At 43.1% G+C, this 20687-nt stretch overlaps 1 protein-coding gene across 4 annotated transcripts in view; it reads right to left on the bottom strand.

Annotated features, from left to right (window-relative positions):
• ZBTB40 (zinc finger and BTB domain containing 40) overlaps positions 1–19572 on the bottom strand; it is a 66991-nt gene extending 47419 nt beyond the window's left edge. For 3 of the 4 annotated variants that reach the window (XM_047792374.1, XM_047792376.1, XM_047792375.1), the window contains exon 1: positions 19419–19563. The gene's annotated coding sequence lies outside the window, so the exon portion shown is untranslated. Of the gene's footprint in view, positions 1–19418 lie in introns of all 4 variants that reach the window. The other variant, XM_047792373.1, reaches the window with a different exon arrangement.
• Between the last annotated feature and the right edge of the window lie 1115 nt (positions 19573–20687).

Raw genomic sequence — 20687 nt, 5'->3', positions numbered from 1 at the left:
CCACAAGAGACAAGAAGAGGGAAAGGAAGGAGTTCCCATTGTGGTTCAGCAGCAACAAACCCGACTTGTAACCATGAGTTTGTGGGTTCCATCCCTGGCCTCGCTCAGTGGGTTAAGGATCTGGCATTGCTGCGAGCTGTGGTATAGGTCGCAGATGCAGCTTGGATCCTGTGTTGCTGTGGCTGTGGCCATAGGCTTGGGCAGCTGCAGCTCCAACTGGACCTCTACCGTGGGAACTTCCATATGCCTTGGGTATGGCCCTAAAAAGACGAAAAAAAGAAGGAAAGGAAGGAAGGAAGGAAGAAAGAAAAAGAAAGAAAGAAAGAAAAAGAAGAAGAGGGAGAAGAGGGAAAGGAAAAACAGGCAAGGGAAAAAACAGATTGATCTCAGTGAGTGGAAAGAAAAGGGGGAAGGCTGTTGTTGGTAAATGCCAAGTTAGGTACAATTTCAACAGGCAAGGGTGAAAAGGGAGGGAGAGTACTCTGGAATAATGTATGTGCACAGGTGGCTGGCACTGCACCCACTGGCAAGGCCGCCAGTGAGCTGTCGCCATCATTAATTATTATGGACACTGGGTTGACCAGGGTGGGTCTCTGAAAACACCCCTGCAGAGGACATGCAGAGCACTAGGCTGCCTAGGGTGGGGGAGGAGGGCAGAAACTGAGCAGAGGAACTTAACCCGCTTTGAGAGAGGAGCTTCTGAAACAGAAATAGCACAATGAAAGCAGAGCTTTTCCGACGACAGACAGCACGGTCTGATAGGGAGAAGTGACTAGCAATGGGAAGGAAGAACAAGCATCCTATGTATACTGTCTAATAGTAAATAACCAAAGTTCCCTGGAGCAGAAGCTGGGCGGACCCTCCTCTGGTTGGGTTTCTGTATCCCAATATAAGAAAGAAAAGCCATTCGAATACTCAATCAAGGGTCCTCTATTCTGCTTCTCCTAACAATTGTGCACTCTCCTTTGGGCACATCTATCTCATGGTCTGAGACATCACTCTTATGTTCTGGCTTCATGCAATCATATCTGCTTAAAGTTTTTTGTTTGTTTTGTTTTGTTTTGTTTTTTAACTGTTGCTGCTGATAATCCCTACTTCCAGAAAAAAATCTTTACTTCTATCATGATTTCTGGGCTCTGCTGGAACCAGAGAGCTGGAAGGGACTTTGGAGAGCCCTATTCATTGCTTTCAGCAAACCTAAGTTCATTACTTTATCTATCATGTACTCTTGTCGTATGACCAAATGACCTTAGTCCAATCTCTCCCTTTTTAATGGAAGAAACTGAGGTCCCGAGAGGCTGAGTTGCTCTTTGATCTGAGTCGGCTTTAACCCCATGGCTATTTAGTATCTCACAAACAACCAGTCAGGTGAAATAACAGGCACTCTCAACATAATTAGTGCAAAGATCACACATTTTGAGACAAGAAATCGGGCGTTTGCTACACACAAAAAGATGATTTAAAATGTAAGGTATCTAAGGAATCAGCTAAGTTAAAAGAGAACCACTAGCAATTATTTCTGAGAACACAAGGAGGATTGGTGAGGTTAGAAAAGGGTGACTGCAGCTTTTAGCGGGCCCACATTTCTCAAGTTCAAAAGCAGCTGTCATTTGGTGTCTTTTCTTACACTGAGGGCCTGAAAGGCAGCAGTGTATACTGTAAGGGATGGAGATTTTTGTATTTGATACCCCCGGGTTCATAGTACTATCTTTTTATACGTATTGTCACTGTTTTTTCTAATGTTGTTATCATCACGATCATCATCGTTCCATCCCAGACGCTAGTCTACTACTGTTCCAGTCTTTGAGATGTGCAGCAAAACGTGGACGGCTTGTATGCTTTCTTAAGGTACCTTCTGGTCATTGGGAAATCCAGGTAGCCAGAACAGCTCTGAAGAATTCCAGCACTGAAGATGCCAAAGCAGCTGAATCAGGCCTAAGATGCACCTCTGGGGATTTGGGAGGCTGTCTAGTGAGCTCTAAGCAACATATCATGTAGGGATGCTACTGCCTTGCTATGTATTGGGATTTACACCCTGGCATTCCATTTACCTTTGTTTTACAGAGCAAGACTAATTCTCAGAGATGTTAAATGGCTTGGTAAAAGCCACAGAGCTAATAACTGAGCCCAGGTCTTAATTCTCAAGCCATGGTTCTTTTCTCTATAACATGAAGGCCCCACTGAATGCCAAGACTTAGCTACCACTTCTGCAGATACTTCTCCCTTCCAAGAACTCAGTGGACATTAAGAAGGAGAGCTGCCAGCTCTTGCTCTACAAGGACACTTACAGTCTCTCCCCGAGGGAAACTGGTTAGTGAACCAACTACATCCACTGGCCCATTGGCTCAGGAGACCATATTTTTTTCAATTACCAATTCATATCTCATGAATAGAGCTAGTCCTAATGACATCCTGCTCTCGGCTTTTCATATTATATCAAGTTATAGAAGAACAATATTTATCATCTAACATAAATAAGCGCTACTAATAAAGTACCTTACTATGTTTCTAAGCACTTTTTATATGTTACGTCTTTTAAGACTAATAACCCAGCAAGATAGTTAAACCGGATTTACAAATAAATCCACATAGTGGAGAAGGTCAGGAACAGGTCCAAGATCACAGAGCAAATCAGTCGAGGAACTGAGATTTTAATCCAGTCTGGCTGAGCCTTTTAAAGCTCATGTCCTTCTATCCGCTAGAACAGTTTCTCAGACTTTAACCTGCATAAGGGATCTTGTCAAAGAAGACTGTGATCCAGAAGGTCTGAGGTAAAAGCTGAATTCTGCATTTCTATTAAGCTCTTGGTTCAGATGCTATTGATCCAAGGAACCCTCTCTCTAAATAGAAAAGCACGGTACAACGTTGTCTGTTCTCAAATCACATTTTCTTCACAGCTAATTATTATCAAATACATTTTAAGCAATGCTTCACCTCTAAAAAAAGTCTCAAGTCATCCTCAAAACCTTCCCTTTTACACCTGTCCTTGCTCCCATCAGAAAAATCAACTCCAGCATAGCTCTGGGAATAAAACCTAAAAAATAAGGAGGATTCTAATAAACAGGCCTTCGGTGAAAAGCTCTGTGACCTGGTACCAACCCAAACTCCTTTAGAATGACATGGTCTTCCAGGGCTGGACAAGCCTCCCTGGCTGCTGCCAAAGTAAATGGAGGTCAGATTGCTCCTGATCTAGAGTGAAATGGTCAACCGAACCTGGTTAAGCCTCGGCAGGTCCTAGGATGGTACAGCCAATCAATAAATGTATGCTGAACTGGACAGAGGGAAGAGATCTGAGCTCATGACCCTATATATGACCTACTGTGTCATTTCCATTCGAACCACCATGCCCGTCTGTCTTCCCCCCACAGAATCAGACAACTCTGCTTGCCTTCTCCAGCCTTCTACCCAGGTTCCCTGAAAGGTGTTTTAAACAGCATTCCAAGACCTCTATTTTCCTTTGCGGTACAGAGTCTAAAGATTAGAGCATGTGCTGCCTTGACACTGATGAAATCAGGAGGGCTTCAAATGGCCTAACCACAAATTCCTCCACCTACTCTGCTCTCATGGATGAGGTCCCCTAGCAAAATAATCCTCCTTACCAGAGGGGCCAGGTACTACTCCTGTTCATTCCTATGTAGTGGGTTTCAGTTCTCTGCCAGCCCCCACACTACCCAAACAAGTCAATCACCTCCTCTGGCATAAACCAGAAGGCACCCACCTTCTCGATACTATGAGCCTGCTCCCTCTGCTCCTGAGTACGTGTGTGGTGTCCTCCTCTGAGGTTCTTGAATGTACGTGACTTATAAACTGCTGTCAGTCTCATCTGCCAGTGCCTGCTGTTGTGTGCTCAGCCATCCCCACAATCCCAAGGTAAGAATCCCTCCCTCCTAATGGGGTAAAGAGGAGGTGATTAAAACATCTTTTTTGCCTAATCCACTTGTCTCCACTCTTTTCCCTATCCTTGAAACTCTTGAAAGCCTTTGGCAAGGTCATCAACTGTTCTACGATGACAATGACGTCCAGACTCTTTCCCATTTAATTCCCTAACATCCCGATGAGGTAGATGCTATTATTATCCCTAATACACAGATGAGGAAACAAGATATCCAACAAGGTTATGCAACTTGCCCAGGACCACACAGCTCTAGGTTTGAGCAGAGCTCAAATACAAATCTACCTGGCTCCCTGTTCTTAATTACTACTTTAGTCTCGAGAGGATTTCCGGGCTCAATGCTGTTACCCCTCAACCCCTCTCACAGACAGAGATCTGTGGCTGGATGGCCTGGCAGGACCACCTGCATTTGAGGTGCCTTATCTTTTGCCGGTCTCTGCTAAAAGATAGATGGAAAGGTGTTCCTGGGAAAAGTGCTGTTGGAACAGGCCAGCTGGCTGGCTGGCAAGAGATTTCCCTTGATGGCTTGAACTTAATTTACCAAAGGTTTAGTGTGGTTATCAACCTTTCAGATACAAACACCCTATCCTGTAAAAATTTCAGAGTTAATCAGACTTGGGGAATTTGGATAACACTGTCTAAACTTATAAGAGAAGAAATATAAATAAAAAGTCAATTTTTTTGGTGTGTTTTTAGGGTTGCACCTGCAGCAAATGGAAATTCCCAGGCTGGGGGTTGAATCAGGAGCTGCAACTGCAGGCCTACACCACAGCTGCAGCAACACTGAATCCAAGCCTTGTCTGCGACCCACACCACAGCTCACAGCAACACTGGATCCTTAACCCACTGAGCGAAGCCAGGGATCAAACCTGCGTTCACATGGATACTAGTTGGGTTTGTTACTGCTAAGCCACCACGGGAACTCCCAGAAAGTCAATTTATTCAGTCATTTATCAGTGAAATAAGACTACTCTTTGCAGTCATCTGTGAAAAAATTCAAGCAGCAAATTCAAGTACAATCACAAAGCCTTTTAGGAACCACAGAATGCATTTCTCAACATTCACTCGTAGGTTGGTGCATTGGTTTTTGACATGGAAGTAAATGCCTGGCCCCAGACTAGGCAGGGGAGTCTGAGGGCCAATGTACACTTCATAGGCATGCCAACTAACACTCTGTTTTGTCCTTTCCAACATTGAGTTCACGAAGCCTTCTGTGGCTCCAGCCTTGGTTTTGATACAGTTGAACTCAGTTTTGTCTTTGATTTGTATAGAGATCTCTCCAAAGAAGATACACAAAATGGCAAATAAGCACATAAAAAGATGTTCAGCTTCAGCAGTCATCAAGGAACCACAGATCAAAACCACAATGAGGTATCACTCCCTATCTCATAGGATGCTATAATAAAACAAACAGAAAATACAAGCGTTGCTGAGGATGTGGAGAAACTGAAAAGCTTCTATATTGTTGGTAGGAATCTAAAATGGTGCTACCAATGCGAAAAACAGTTTGGCAATTCTTCGAAAAAAAAATTTAAAAACAGAGTTACCATATGACCCAGGAATTCCACTCCTAGTACATACCCAAGAGAAATGAAAACCTATGTCTACACAAAAACGTGTATACTAATATTCACTGCAGCATTACACATGATAGCCAAAAGGTGGAAACAACTCAAGTATCCACCAGCTGATAAATGGACAAACAAAATAGTTCACATCCCTACAATGGAATATTATTCAGCCATAAAAAGGAATGGAATACTGACAATGCTACGACATGGATGAACCTTAAAAACATTATGCAAAAAAAAAAAAAAACCATTATGCAAAGAAGGCAGACACAAAAGGCCACATAGGGTATGTCTCCATTTTATGTAAAATGTCCAGAATAGGCAAACCCATAGGGACAGAAAGTAGATTAGTGACTGCTGGAGGCTGAGAGGAGAAGGGACTGGGAAGTGAATGTTAACAGGTATGGGCTTGTTTTTTTTTTTTTTTATGAAAATGATCTAGAATTAGAAAGTGGTGATAGTTACACAGACTTTGAATTGTATACTTGAAAGCAGTAAATTTTATGTATGGTATGTGAATTATATCTAAATAAATTTTGTAAATTAGGCTCTTGAAGATTTTTAATAACAGTGAAATGCTCTCAATACGCTAAGTGGAAAAAAACAACATGCAACTGTAGATACAATTCCAACTTGGTTTAAAAACATATGTACATGTATATATACATTTGCATTAAGACAGAAAATACATTAAAATGCTAACAGAGGTTATCCCTAGATAGTGTCACTAAGGGGGATTTACTTTCTTCACACATTTCAAATTTTTCTATAGTAAACATATTATTTTCATAAGCTGCAGATTAAAAAAACCCAAGTAGGTTTGTCCGGCTTAAAAGCTAGTATCATTTCCAACATACTATACAATCATTAGACAATTGAGCTCCTACTGTGCACCAAGCAAAATTGAGTAAGATATAATTAATCACTGCCCACAAGGAATTTACGTAAGTCTAGGGTGGGGTCTGAACCCAAGTCTATGGACTGGGAAAAGGAAGAGCTATCCATATGCTCTTTAAATTACACAGTGCTGTTCAACGGCACACTTTCTGGGAGAGAGGTCAGGAGCAGCAGTGTAGCTCAGTGGTTAAAGGCTGGAGCTGGAGCCAGACTAACTGGGTATAAAGGATGAATGCCCGATTACAAACTGTGTGATCTTTGGAAAATCACCTAAACTCCATGGGGCATGGTTTCCTCATCCACAAAATAGGGGTAATAATATTCCCTCTCTCACTGGGTTGTTGGAAGATTAAAGGAGCACCAGCCCTGTATGCTGGGGACACAGCAAGGGCTCAGTAAATTAATTAGCTGCCAGCACCTGCATCAGCATCATCACTACCACCGCCTCACCACCATACGCCCAAGGAGGCAGAGACACAGCGGATCAAGGACCACTGGAAAGTAAGGTCGTTTTTCACATCTCAAAATTGGTAGCTAGCAGGAGCGCCCTTCATGGCTCCGTGGTTAACGAACCCAAGGAGGATCCATGAGAATGCAAGTTTGATCCTTGGCCTCGCTCAATGGGTTAAAGATCCAGCATTGCCATGAGCTGTGGCGTAGGTTGAAGATATGGCTTGGATCTGGCATTGCTGTGGCTGTGGTGTAGGCTGGCAGCTGTGGCTCCAATTCAACCCTTAGCCTGGGAACTTCCATATGCCACGGGTGCGGCCCTAAAAAGCAAAAAAAAAAAAAAAAAAAACCAAAAAACCGGCAGCTAATTCTTTATAAGCCTATAACAACCATTACATGCAACAAATTTCTTTTTCCAGACTCTCTCGATCTCTAAGGAAACTTCTTTTGAGGCGCTCTATAAAATACAATGCAGCAAAACATCAAAATGTTCTGTGTAACAAACTGCTTGTGTCCTCTTATCTTTTGACTAATTCATTGAAACAAGTGATTTTCCAAGGCTGTTATAATGGAAGGAGACTTTGAGAGACTTATCTGCCCTTCCCCTGCCTTTCTGGGCCACGCTGCTCTGATCCAGTAGTTCATCCAAGATGACTCTTCACCAGCCAAACTGCAAAATCTGAGCAACACACTCATCTAACGAGTGACTGGGGATCATGACTGCATTACAAATAACGCCGACTCTTCTTCCACCCTGCAGTCAAGAGTCTCAACAAGCAATCACCACTTCAAGGCTTTCACATCCAACCTCTTGGGTGTGACAAAAGACCCTCTGGCTTTGTCACTGCACTTTTGCCATGACCTGAAGATGTGGATGAACTCTGAGTTTTCGCCAATCTGATTATGAGAATATACTTTTCTTCAAGAGGGAACAAATCTGGACCACAGAGTAGCAAATTTCAAATGCAAAGGTACCCATCTTATGTAAAAGCAAAGAGCTCGGGCAACTAAGAATATCAAGACAGGCCCTGTGACTCCAGAGGCTGTGTGCTTAGCAGGAAAGGTCTGGGGCGCAGGCTGAAGAGACAGACGTCGTGCCCAAGGAGTGACTCGCAGCTCTGCCCCTCTTACCAGCTACATGACTTCAGGCATGTTGCTTAATAACTCTCTGGGCCTCAGTTTCCTCGTATATAAAATGGGAGATAATATGAGTCTTACCTCATGGGGTAGCTATTAAGTGTTAATGAGTCAATATACATAAAGGGTTTTTCCTATAACACTGTTAACATTCAATAAATATTAAAAGGAAACATAAAAATACACCTGCCAAAATATTTGTTTTTACAGTCTTTGGTTGTGTGGCCAATTCACAGGTGCACATGTTTTTAATCACTCTGCCTCATCACTTATATAAGCTACATACGTACCTTCTATACATGTCAAATACTACATGATTTTAAAAAAAGAATGTATAGAAATCTCACTGTTAGTTTCACAGCTGAGTCACCTAGGACAGGGAGAGGGTTAGACCTCTTGTAACAGCGTGCTGAACTATAATCTGAGAGAGTTCACACAAAGCCTTAACTCACTGAAAATTAATAGGAGCTACAACAAACTTTTGAAATTACCTGTTCCCCTTCCCTCATTTGTAGATGAGGAAACGGGGGCTCTGAAAAGTCTTTTAAGATTTTCCAGCTCACTAATGACAGAAATCAGACTCTTCTGTTACCTGTGACTCAGATGTATATTTTTTTAAGTGGAAAGCAATGAGGAACATGGTATGGAAAGGGAGAAAGAAAGATGTAGTTTGGAAGGGTTAAGGCAGTGACCTAACAATGGGAGCTAACGTTTTATGAAGATTTTTTATATCCCAGGCACTGTGACAAGCATTTTGCACGGGTGGCCTTATATAATTTTTGCAAAACCTGTGAGGCAGTTACTATTATTAACTCCACTTTTAACTGAGAAAAGTGGAAACCTAGAGAGATTAAATGACTTGCCCCAAATCACAAAGCCAGTGAGCGACAGAGTCGGTAAATGAACCCACGCTGTCTGACTCCGGAGCTGGAACCTTTACCACTGGAGACTGCCCAAGCTTGAGAATTTATAAAGCAGTGAAGCTCTTGATCCTTGAGTCTCTCCTACTTTGCTGGAAACTTCTCTGTTCAGAGGCAGTCCAAAGATATGCAGGAAATGAAGCGGATTTTAAGGAAGAACAGATGACCCTTATTTAAAGCCTTATTCCTGCTCCGCGAGAGTGTTCACACATTACTCTGGCCCCCTGACTTGTCCAAGGCCATGCAGCTGGTAACAGTGCCACTGGGGGATGTGGAGCCCATGCCGCCCACCTGCAGCACTAAGACCCATTCCCGACCTAGTCCGTGGAAAATGTCTGCTTGTCTGTCTGTCCAGCAGATCTTTACTGAGCTCAGCCAAATGCCCTTAATTGGCTGGGAACTACACAGAGAAGAAATTCAGCTTACTCTCTGCACTCAAGGAATTTATGGCAGAGCTGGGAAGAAGAGACCACGTTCAACCTAAAAATCCTTCTTATCTTCTACCTTTTGTGGTTAAGCAACAGAAGCGCTGAAGAGACATAGAGCCCCAACTTCCTGCAAGACTGTCGGATTACTCTACCTGGATCGCCAGCCTTCAGGACACCTCTGTGTACACTTGCTAGATGAACTCCATTCTCCTCGCCTCTCAGTGCTGTGAGCTTTTTCTCCTGTCTTCGGAGAAGTGGGAATTATTTTCATCTCTATCTTTCTCTTGTTCATCACCAGGGAGTGTGACAAGAGGGTTAACTCAAGGAGCTAACACACACAAAAATGCAAACAAGGATAACTTCTCTATTGCCTTTAATTTTTGGAAAGAGCCTATGGGATTCCATAGCATTTGCTCAAAAATGTTCAAAGGAAGACATGGAAAATTTCATCCTCCACATTTTGCTGCCCAGGAAAAAAAAAAAATCCAGAACTCTAGGGGCCAATTATTCTGCTGTCTAGGACCTTGACCTTAGAGAGTCTCCTTCTGGTTTGAAACTGACTGGAACTGAGGGCAGTTGACAGCAGAGTGTCAGCTGGAAGAGCAGCTTGCGTCTAGGTGGTCAAATTTAATGACTGCCAGGGCTCCTGAGCATCTTTCAAAAGTTGGAGTACCTCACCAAACCTAGGAGTTAAATGAATAAGAGCAGCAAGTTTCACAGTTATTTAAATTTTTAAGTTCTTACTATGTCCCCAACATCATGCTAGGATCTGGGTACTCAAAACAGTGACAGGCCTTTAAAAATGAACTAACATCAGACTGTATGAATAAAACTAGACAAAGAGAAAGCAAAGCCAAAGCAGAGAACATAAGAGGAGTGAAGAGGGCGAGATAGGAGGGCTTACGATTTGCAAACAGTAGAAGTGAAGGATATATACGCAATGTGAATTAGGAGGGAAGACCAATATAATACCACTAGCAGGTGGAGTTTAGATGAGTAGCTCCGGGCCGTCTCCCCTGCCTCTGCTTTTCCCTGGCCAGGTGGAGTTTAAAAATGGACTGAACAGGTATATAGGAGCTATTCTCATTTTTACGTTTGAAATTTCCATAATAATTTTTAAGTGGGGATAACAGTACCTATTGCTTAGCTGCTGTGAAGATTACAAGAAATAATTATGTGAAACACCTTGTACAGTGCCTGGCCCTTTTTAGGTGTTCCATAAATGGTAACTATCATTATCAATGTGGTACTTTTTAAGTTCTGGGATAGGAATAAGGAGGAGAACAAAATGCTATGAGCCAGTGAATAAGGCCACAGCCTGCAGATTTAGGAATATCGGACACCTGTACAAGGAAAACCTTCCTCAATATAAGTCTTACGGGCTTCTCACTCTCACTCACTCTCCTTCTGCTTAGTCCTTTACTCATTCAACAAAGATGTACTGACTGCCTACATACGTAGGACACAGAGCTAGGTACTGAGAATGGGAGATACTGAGGAGATAACATAATGGGATGGGCTTTTGGAAGAGGGTATCTATGAACCATCAGAAATGATCCACAACAATTTTTGAGTATGTGGGTATATATAACTTTTCTGAGAAGGTCCAGAGGGCTTCTTAAAGGAATTATTCTTTTTTTTTGTTTGTTTGTTTTACAAAAAGAATGAAAGTCTAACACACTGAGCAAGAAGCAAACAAAATTTATATAAAGAAAACATAAAATACTCCTAAAAAATATCACAAAAGAAGCCTTGAGCAATTGGAAAGATACTGTGATCTTTGATCATGGATAGAAAGAGTAAATATAATAAAGATGTCAGTTCTCCCTAAGCTAATTTACAAATTTAACATAATCTCAATAAAAATATCATCAAGTTGTTTCATCCAGAAATTAGACAAATTTGTTATAAAGCTCCTATGGCAGAATAAACTAGCAAACCCACCAGGAAAACTCTGAAAAGGAGCAATATGAAAAAAATAGCTCTTCCAGATATTAAAACAAATTACAAAGCCTCTAGAATTAAAATAGTTTTGTAATGGCAAATGAATTGACAATCAAACCAAGAGAACAAAACAGAAAATTCAGTACAAGACCCAAATACACAAAGGAGTTTAGTATCTGCTAAAGACAACATCTGAAATTAGTGAAGAAAAGCTAAGAGCTTTTAATAAATAGTGTTGGGATACCTGGCTGGCCATTGGAAAAAAGATAAAATTGGATCCTTCCTCAAATGAAATGCCAAGATAAACTGCAAATGGACTGGAGTTTTAGATGTTAAAAAAAAAGGGAAACCATATATGTACTAGAAAAAACATTAATGAATTCCTCACAAATGAAGAGTTAGGCAAACTTCCCAACTCTGACTCAGAATATCAAGTAATACACTGTGAAACTGTTAAGTATGACTATATAAAGATGCAAAACTTCTGTACAGCAATAACACAACATATGTAAAGCAAGGCTTGTGACAAATTGGAAAAAATATTTTTGTAACTTATACCACAGACATTGGGCAGATATTCTGTATCTCATAAAAGGAGAAAACAAATTTAAATTACACTGAAATATTATTTCTTACCTAAAGACTGACAATCCCCCAGAACTCCTGGCGGCAAGACTGAAGAGAAATAAAGAGGGGCAAGGCATAAAATACAATGTGAATGTTCCTGTTATAGAGTTTTGATTCTGGAACCAAGCAAATGCTTTTCATAGTTAAAAAACAAAATTTAAAAAAAATTTTTGGGGTCATTTTAGGGCCACACCCATGGCATATGGAGGTTCCAGGCTAGGGTCAAATTGGAGCTACGCCACAGCCACAGCAACACAGGATCCAAGCTGCATCTGCAAACTACACTACAACTCACAGCAATGCTGGATCCTTAACCCACTGAGCAAGGCCAGGGATGGAACCTGCATCCTGATGGATGCCAGTCAGATTCGTTTCTGCTGAGCCACGACAGGATCTCCCAAAATTAGATTTTTAAAAGCAATTCTTAAATTTTAAAACAAATGAGTCTATGTATCAAGTTGGTGGCATAACCACATAGAGAAAATAATTACATCAAATGACTTTAGGACAGTGTTTGACTATATTCAAACAGCGTATGGTCTAAGGACAAAAGGAACCACATAGAAAACTAAAACAGCATTCAGTAACCTAACTGTCAGTACAGGTAACAGCATTTCTACTCGTCTGGTTAAAAGTACAACCAGAAAAATCCAGGAGTTCCCATCGCGGCACAGTGGTTAACGAATCCAACTAGGAACTATGAGGTTGTGGGTTCAATCCCTGCCCTTGCTCAGTGGGTTAAGGATCCCGCATTGCTGTGGCTCTGGCGTAGGCCGGTGGCTACAGCTCCGATTAAACCCCTAGCCTGGGAACCTCCATATGCCGCGGGAGCAGCCCAAGAAATGGCAAAAAGACAAAAAAAAAAAAATCCAGAGAAAAAGATCATCCTGAAAGCCCCAGAGCGTGCCCCCTCCCCGGTCCAGGAAGGGTGAAGTTTCTTGTGGCGCCCTGAGTATTAATGACTGGTGCTCAAGCAGAAGGGTGAGAGGGGAGTTGAGCGAGTGCTTAGAGTTGAAGATGGAGACAGGCACAGTCAGGGCTTGAGCGCAGCCTCAGCCATGCCAGGGAACTGCACTATCCTGAGGGCAGGCAAGCCATCCCGGAGTTTTAGCATGGAGAGTGACATATTCAGATCTGTGCTTTATGAAGATCACTGGCAACAGTGTACAAAAGAGATTGCACAGCAACAAAGCTGGAAAGCTGGCTGGCCATCTAGACTGCTGCAGTAATCCAAGATAAGAGATCATAGCAGCTTTAACCAAAAGAGAAAGAGGACATCACAGGTTTGCAGTCTAAACAGATGTGTACCATCTACGGGTGGGAGGTGGAAAGGGGTGGAGAGTTCAGAGAAGGGGACGGACATTGGCTGACCCCCAGGTTTCAGCCTCTGGCAACACTGTGGTGCCATCCACTGAGACAGGAACCCAAGAAGAGTACCAGATGTAAGAAAATCGGCAAGTTCACTGCTGCCAGAACCCCTTGTGGGGGCAAGGGGCTAAGGGAGTCAAGAAGGAAGACCCAGCCGTCAGGCCACAGTCCTAGAAAGCTGAGAAACAGATGAAAACGGAGGGTTAGATTACTTGTAAAACTTTGTCTCAGAAATAGAATCATATACTGTTCACTTTTTTTTAAAGTCAAGTAACCAGTATTTGGAACCTCTAAAGCTATAATTTATACATGTAAGCCTTTGTTTCTAATCTCCCTCAACCTTCCCTGGCCCTTTCCTTCCTAAAACATCCTCTACTGTACGTCCCAGAACCAGATTCTAGAGCTTCTAACAGAGGTCACTCACGGAAACACATTCAGCGGTCAAAGAGGAGTGAAATCTCTGATGTTTAAATATAAACAACCAATTGGTAAATGCTACAGGGGCCAAACGCTGGCCTGAGCAGTTTTCTCCTGAGGTCCCATTTTTACAAAATATCTAACAAAGATTTAAGAGATATTTCCATCTCCACCGTCCTCCCCACCCCCCGCTTCAGGTACTAATAAACCAGACATTACATCTAAGAATTGACTTTTTCAAAGTTCCTGATATTAGATACATTCTGAGATAAGTTTGGTTTCCCAAAATAGCAGCTCTACTGTTGCAGATAAGGAGGTTGTTTTATGGGGGGGTGGGCATCCTCTCCTCCTGCCTTTGTCCCCCTGAATCTACCCCTTTTCTCCTCGCTCCCTTTTAGCCCTACTTTCCTAACTCTGAGGAACTGACTCCATCTGCAAAAAGCTGATGCCTAGAGCCCAAGTACTGGCTTCTACTACTCTCCCTTTCACCTGTAGGAAGAAACAAACATGTTATCTGCTAACAAGGTTGTCAAGACAACACATCTCCATTCTCCAGTCTCATGTAAAATAATGACAATGATCTCTAAGGCACCTCACTGGGTAAACGCCTATATTATATATCATACACAGTCAACTACGTTTGACCAGTTTAGACAGAAAACAAAGCTGGAAAAGATACTTTTACATCTTTGAGGTCAAGGTCCCAGAGCAAGAGAAGGTACTAGTTTTAGGGGGACTCGTCTTACTACTTTGGTTCAGCAGTGTTCTAAGATCATTTTTGGCTATGTACCTTTTGAGGGGTCAAGAACTCCTCTGAGATCTGAATAAAGTACAAGCACATCTCATTTTGTTGTGCTTCAAAGACAGTGCTGTTTTTACATAATGAAGAGTTGACAAAACCTTGCGTTGTCAGATGATGGTTAGCATTTTTTAGCAATAAAGTATTTTCTAATTAATATATGTACATTGGGGGTTTTTTTAGACATAACGCCACTGCACACTTAATAAATGCATATAGTGTGAAAATAACTTTTACATGCATGGGGAAGCCAAACTGTTTGGCGATATTCAGCTTATTGCAGCAGTCTGGAACTGACCCGCAGTATCTCTGAGGTATGCCTGTAATAGGCTCTCTTCCCAGAAAAAATGGCATTCACAAAAATCTGCTGGCAAAGTCAAAGGATTCATGGATCCCTTGAAACCTGACCATTTACCCAGACTAACAAACTGATGTGGATCAGCGATAGTGATATTCATTCTGTCTATGGAAATGAAATACGTGATGTCATGATTTTGAGGATATGGAGTTAAATAACAACATTAGAGAAATGTAAGGAAAGAGAGCTTTCTTTCCTTACTGTGGGAGTCTTAAGACTGCATGCTTTTTGTAAATGAAATACTGCATCCTCTGCGTGACTTAAAGAAAGTGACAATCTCATCTCTGAATCTAAATGCCCTTAATATTTAATTCTTTCCTCTGTGGTTACAGCTTGCTTTCTCCACATTATCAAGATGATGGCTTTAGAAGGCAGGCTATTGGAGATCCAGAAAACCATATATCCCAATTCAATTTCCTTGAGAAAATCAAAGAGCTCACTCTCTTGAAGAGCTGAAAGAGGCTCAAGGGTCACCGCCTCCCCCAGGGTGTGGGTACCGGCAGTACTCCAGAAGGGGAATGTAAATACTCAGTATGAGGCAACAGGGCATACCAATTTGTTTTCCAATCTATTTTATTTCAGTTCAACACATCTTTGCAGACAGATAGTCCAAGAAACAAGCCATATTTTGGTCAGACTCAGTCTTTCTCAATTTCCAAAAGCAGGTGAGTATTGCCAACATGTGGCTTGTTTCCTTGCACTGCCTAGCGGCAACGATGCTTTGAGCTGAAATAAAATAGATTGAAAAACAAATTGGTATGCCCTGGCTCTTCCTGCAGTTTTATATTATCCTTCAAAGCTAGTGTTACCACCTACTCTTTACTGGAACCGAAAAGACCCAAATCACAGAGTAAAACAGCAATATTTTAAATGTGAAGGTCCCACCCAACCCTAAAATAGCAATTTAATTCCGGGTGTGTTGGTTTACACTGCATTAACATGCCACTCTCTGCCTGGTGCCTCGCTCCATTTGCTCAGCTGGATGACATCTTCCAATGACACGGGCAGTATGGTTATCGGATACAGTTTAAAGCAAAACCTGACACTGCTGATCTTCCCATACAGTTCACTCGCTTTATTGCTGCCTCTGTAATTTTTCATGGTCACAAGCCCAGACATTATCTTATGTTTACCTAATCAAAAAGCCTGCCGCCTGCCTTAAAAGCATTCAATGTTCTGCTTAAAGTATGCGACATTACTTTGAAAACTTTTCAAGGAAACCCCAAACTGTTTGCAAACAAATTCTAAAAGCACTACCACTTAGAAAAAAGCCTATCATTTTCTTTTTTTTTTTTTTATTTTTTGTCTTCCTGCAGCATATGGAGGTTCCCAGGCTAGGGGTCTACTCAGAGCTGTAGCTGCCAGCCTACACCACAGCCACAGCAACGTGGGATCCGAGCGGCGTCTGCGACCTACACCACAGCTCACGGCAACGCCAGATCCTTAACCCACTGAGCGAGGCCAGGGATCGAACCCGCAACCTCATGGTTCCTAGTCGATTCGTTAACCACTGAGCCACGACGGGAACTCCCAAGCCTATCATTTTCTTAGAATGAAGGAACACAAACAGTTTCAAGCTTAAAACACTATGACAACAACAAATGCTCTGCATAGGCAATTGTATAATTTTGTTTAAAAAATTAAATCGCCTTTGAAAAAGTTCCTCCCTTAAGAAAAACATTTAAGGAAAAAATAAGATCTGTTCTCCTCCCCCTAAAGATAGAAACACACACACATACACACACCATCAAACTCATCTGTAACATACTTCTGAATTTTTGTTATTTAACACTTACTAAGTTTCCATTTAGGGCCAAATTTGGTGTCATTTTCTCCAACTGGAATTCAGCAATATGTGTAACAACAAGAAAACACATGCCAATCCTTTGACAAGGTACTATTTTCCATACTTGACAGATTAGACAATAATCTGTAACTGACCTGAGAGCAGCAGCCCTATCAGTGGTACAGTTGGTTACAGGACCAGGACTGTGAACCACAGTACAATTACCAGCTTCGTTCAGTTCCATCACCCCCCAAGGTCTTGACATCTCACAGACTCTGAACCCGCTGAAAAATTCTTCCTCCCCACTTCTCTTCCTCTGCCCTTCCTGCTGGACTGGATTCTAGTCACTTAACAAGTTTCAGCTTGAACTACCCAGCAGAGGGGCCTTTGGGGACTATCCTGGTAAAAGGTGGTCTCCCAGGTCAGCACTGTTTATTTATTTGTTTGTTTTTTTTCCTTCATCCAGTTGCCACTATTTAGAATAATTCTGTTACATCCTTACTGTGTTAGACCCTAGGGTTTTTTTTTGTTTTTTGTTTTTTTTTTTGCTATTTCTTGGGCCGCTCCCACGGCATATGGAGGTTCCCAGGCTAGGGGTCTAATCAGAGCTGTAGCCTCCGGCCTATGCCAGAGCCACAGCAACGCGCGATCCGAGCCGCGTCTGCAACCTACACCACAGCTCATGGCAACGCCGGATCCTTAACCCACTGAGCAAGGGCAGGGACCGAACCCGCAACCTCATGGTTCCTAGTTGGATTCGTTAACCACTGCGTCATGATGGGAACTCCAGACCCTAGGTTTTAAGGCCACATTTCACCCTGGTAAACACGGGGCCTAGCACAGGTGTGGGTTCCCGGTACACAGCTGGCCCTCAAATATTTGCTCAATGAATAGCCTGCATTTATTTACTATCTACCAAATGCCAGGTTGTGGGCACTGGCTAGCAGCTGATACAAGAACAGTTAAGGCGTGGTCTCTGCTCTTGAGGAAAGCAGGAAAGATAACAAACAGATGGAATAATACAGGATGGTGAGCGTGATCAGTTTAGGATTGGATCCCAGCTCCTTTATGCATTAGCTATGTAACCCTGGACATCTGTTTCCTCATCTTTAAAATGGGAATATTACTACTACTTAGGTCGCAGCATTGGTGTGAGGATTAAATGATAGGTCATGGAAATGAAGCACACAGGGCAGTCCTTGGCAATCACTCAATAAATATTAACTACTAATTATATTATTATGATGCTATGATAGCTCTATACGAAATTGTTTACCTGTCCAAGCCCCTATAAAATCTAAATCCCACGGAAGGGCAGAGATCATGTTGATTTTGTTCACCACTGTATTTCCAGGGATTTGAGTCATTGCAAGTATATCCATAGGTGCTTGATGAATACTGAATGATTAACCAAATGCATGCAATGATTAACAAAATGCAAAATCATGGAGTGCTCTGAAAATATGTTAAACTAGTGATGAATAGTTAGATTTGGGAACAACTGCTATAAAAGAACAACCTCTAAATTAGACAGTGGGATATGGCAGAAGTTTGATGATTTAGCCAAGCAGAGAAAATTTTCATTTTGAGGTTGTAATTAAATCTCCACAATGCATACAAAGATTTGGATTCGATTCCAAAGAAGAACCAAAAGCCCCAGGTTGAGAGATCTGAAAGAAGTTCCCGCTATATGATGTGGGTCCCCAGGTAGCGGGCTCCCAGGGAAGAGCTCAACTTGCCAGGCCTATAATCTAGTAAATAGCTTAAGTCTCTCCGAATCCGGCCTTCCTCCCCTTTAGCAAAATAGACACATGGGCACTTACAAAGAGTTGCTGGTACAAAAAAGGCCGCGTGTGAATGTAAATAAGCATCTGGCTTACTGTAGTCGCTGGTTGGATGGTATTATCGTTATTCAACGTAGGAGAAACAATTCCACTTTGAATAATAAATCAGCAAGACTAGAAAAGATAAGGGAAGCCAATGTTTTGTCAACTAAAAAGCTCTGGGTTTACAGGGCAACTGTTAACTTGAGTTTGCCACACAGTGAGAAGGGACCAGAGGACAACACTGACCCAGGCTACTTGTGCCTATAGCTGGAGCCTCCATATACAAGAAAGGCCAGATAAAACTATTTTCGGCTGTCTGGATCAAGGTGTCAAAGCCATTCGATACTGTTACAGCTAATCAACTTCGCTCTTGTAGCAGGAAAGCGGCCACAGGCAAAACATCAACAATGAACACGGCTGGGTTCCAAGAAAGCTTCATTTATGGACACCGGGATTTGATTTCAAGTAAATCACAAATTATGCGAAATATTCTTCTCCCCCAACCATTAAGAAAAAAAAAAAGTTGAAAGTAAAAACCTTCCTAGCTCCAAGCATACAAAAACGGGAGGGGAGTGAGGGGGGCAATTTTGGCTCATGGCCATAATTTGCCAAGGCCGGGCGCAGGGACTTGGCGGCGACGTAAGGGGGTGAGATTGCAAGAAACAGCTGCGAGGAAAGGCCTCTAAACGCGCCAAGGAGAAGGCGATGGGGGGGCGTGGACAGGTCCCTGGCAGAGAGCAGGCCCCAAGCGGGAACCAGGCCCGCAGAGCACCTCAGCCGGGACCCCGTGGCCTCTCCCTGCGGGAGCCTGCGCTCGGGGATGGGGCCGCCCCGGGGGTCCACGTCCCGGGACTGGGTAAGACGGCTGGGACTCGGCAGAGTACAGCGAAGTTTGCCTCGCGGAAGGGTCTCGGCGCGCCCCTCTTTCGGCATGCCTCTCAGGGCTCAGCAGCAAAAGGGGTCTCTGTGCTGAGACCCATCCCCGTTTCTATGGTTACCTGTTCAGCACCGATTCAAACTGCCGTTCTTTATTGACAGCGCCATAGAGGACACGAACACTCCTGCCCGAAGGGAACAATAAAGCTTTTTCCATTCAACAGCGCCAGATACGCCAGAAGGCGGCCATTTTGAGGCCGGCGCAGAACGGGTATAAACGGGGAGGGGACGGCCCGGCCTGCCCCGCGAGCAACGGTCACGTGCTGGGGGGCAGGTCTACAGGGCGGGGCCTACGTCACGCACTCGCTGTCCACCAATGCTAGGACGCTGGGGTAAGCTGGTTGCGAGCCCCTTCTCTGACCTTTGACCTTTAGCCACGCCTTCCCCTCCCCACACTCTGTTCGAAAAGTTCTAGTAGATTTCCACCAATCCCTCGCCAGAAGAACTCTAAAGATTAGATCTTATTTCAAACAGTGGCAGAGAATTAGGCACAAACGATTTCTTTCCGTTTTTCCAAAACAAGTTCACGTGCAAGGCGGAGACGCGACCCGAGCCGCGTCCCCAGACGCCTTCTTATTGGTGGAGAGGCTTGGCTCCGACGTAATTGGCTAAGAGATCGGTGCGAACCAATCGTGGCGTCTTGAAGGCATATTGATCCCGCCTCTCGTTCTCGCAATTTTAGCATTTAGCACGTTGGGAGTGAAAACGTTCATAACTTTCCTTTTGCTGGGCATTCCTGTCACACACAATGTGGCACACAGTGAGTTCCACTTTGTAGCTCCTCTTGCCACCTTCACACAAACAGATGAAGTCATATCCAGAGAGTATGGGACAAATTAATTCACATCTGCGGGCCCACTGACCTCTCGGTGTCACTCTGTCACTGTCGCGCAGCCAGCTTTTCTATCACTGTCATTTATGCCGCCCAAATCCAGTTGTGTCAGTACTAGACCGAGTTCCCTCTTTGGTTACATCCCCAGTGTGTCAGTATTCATTCGTTCTGAAAGATGTTCCTTGTCGGACTGACTTCTACCACCATTTTAATCACAAATTCAATCTCCTGGGCAAACTGCCATTTGCATTGTCGCTGACATCCATTTCATCATTCTTGACTGTCACCGTCCAGTATGGGACCCCTTTCCGTGACCGACAAACTTCAAACAGTTCTGTACAATATAGCAATTGTAATGTGTGCCCAGCTGTCACTCTTTCAGTTGCTTTCACCATCATTGTCACTCAGCTACTGCCACTGCCACATAGTCAAGCCCCTATTGGTAGGCCCCTATTGGTACACAGCTGTCCTTATTACTGCCCAATTAGTCACTTTCACT

Source organism: Phacochoerus africanus, chromosome 8 (genome assembly GCF_016906955.1).
Source record: "Phacochoerus africanus isolate WHEZ1 chromosome 8, ROS_Pafr_v1, whole genome shotgun sequence".
NCBI classification, from domain to species: domain Eukaryota; kingdom Metazoa; phylum Chordata; class Mammalia; order Artiodactyla; family Suidae; genus Phacochoerus; species Phacochoerus africanus.
Note: the sequence above shows the minus strand (reverse complement) of the source record. Positions and strands in the feature narration are given on the sequence as shown.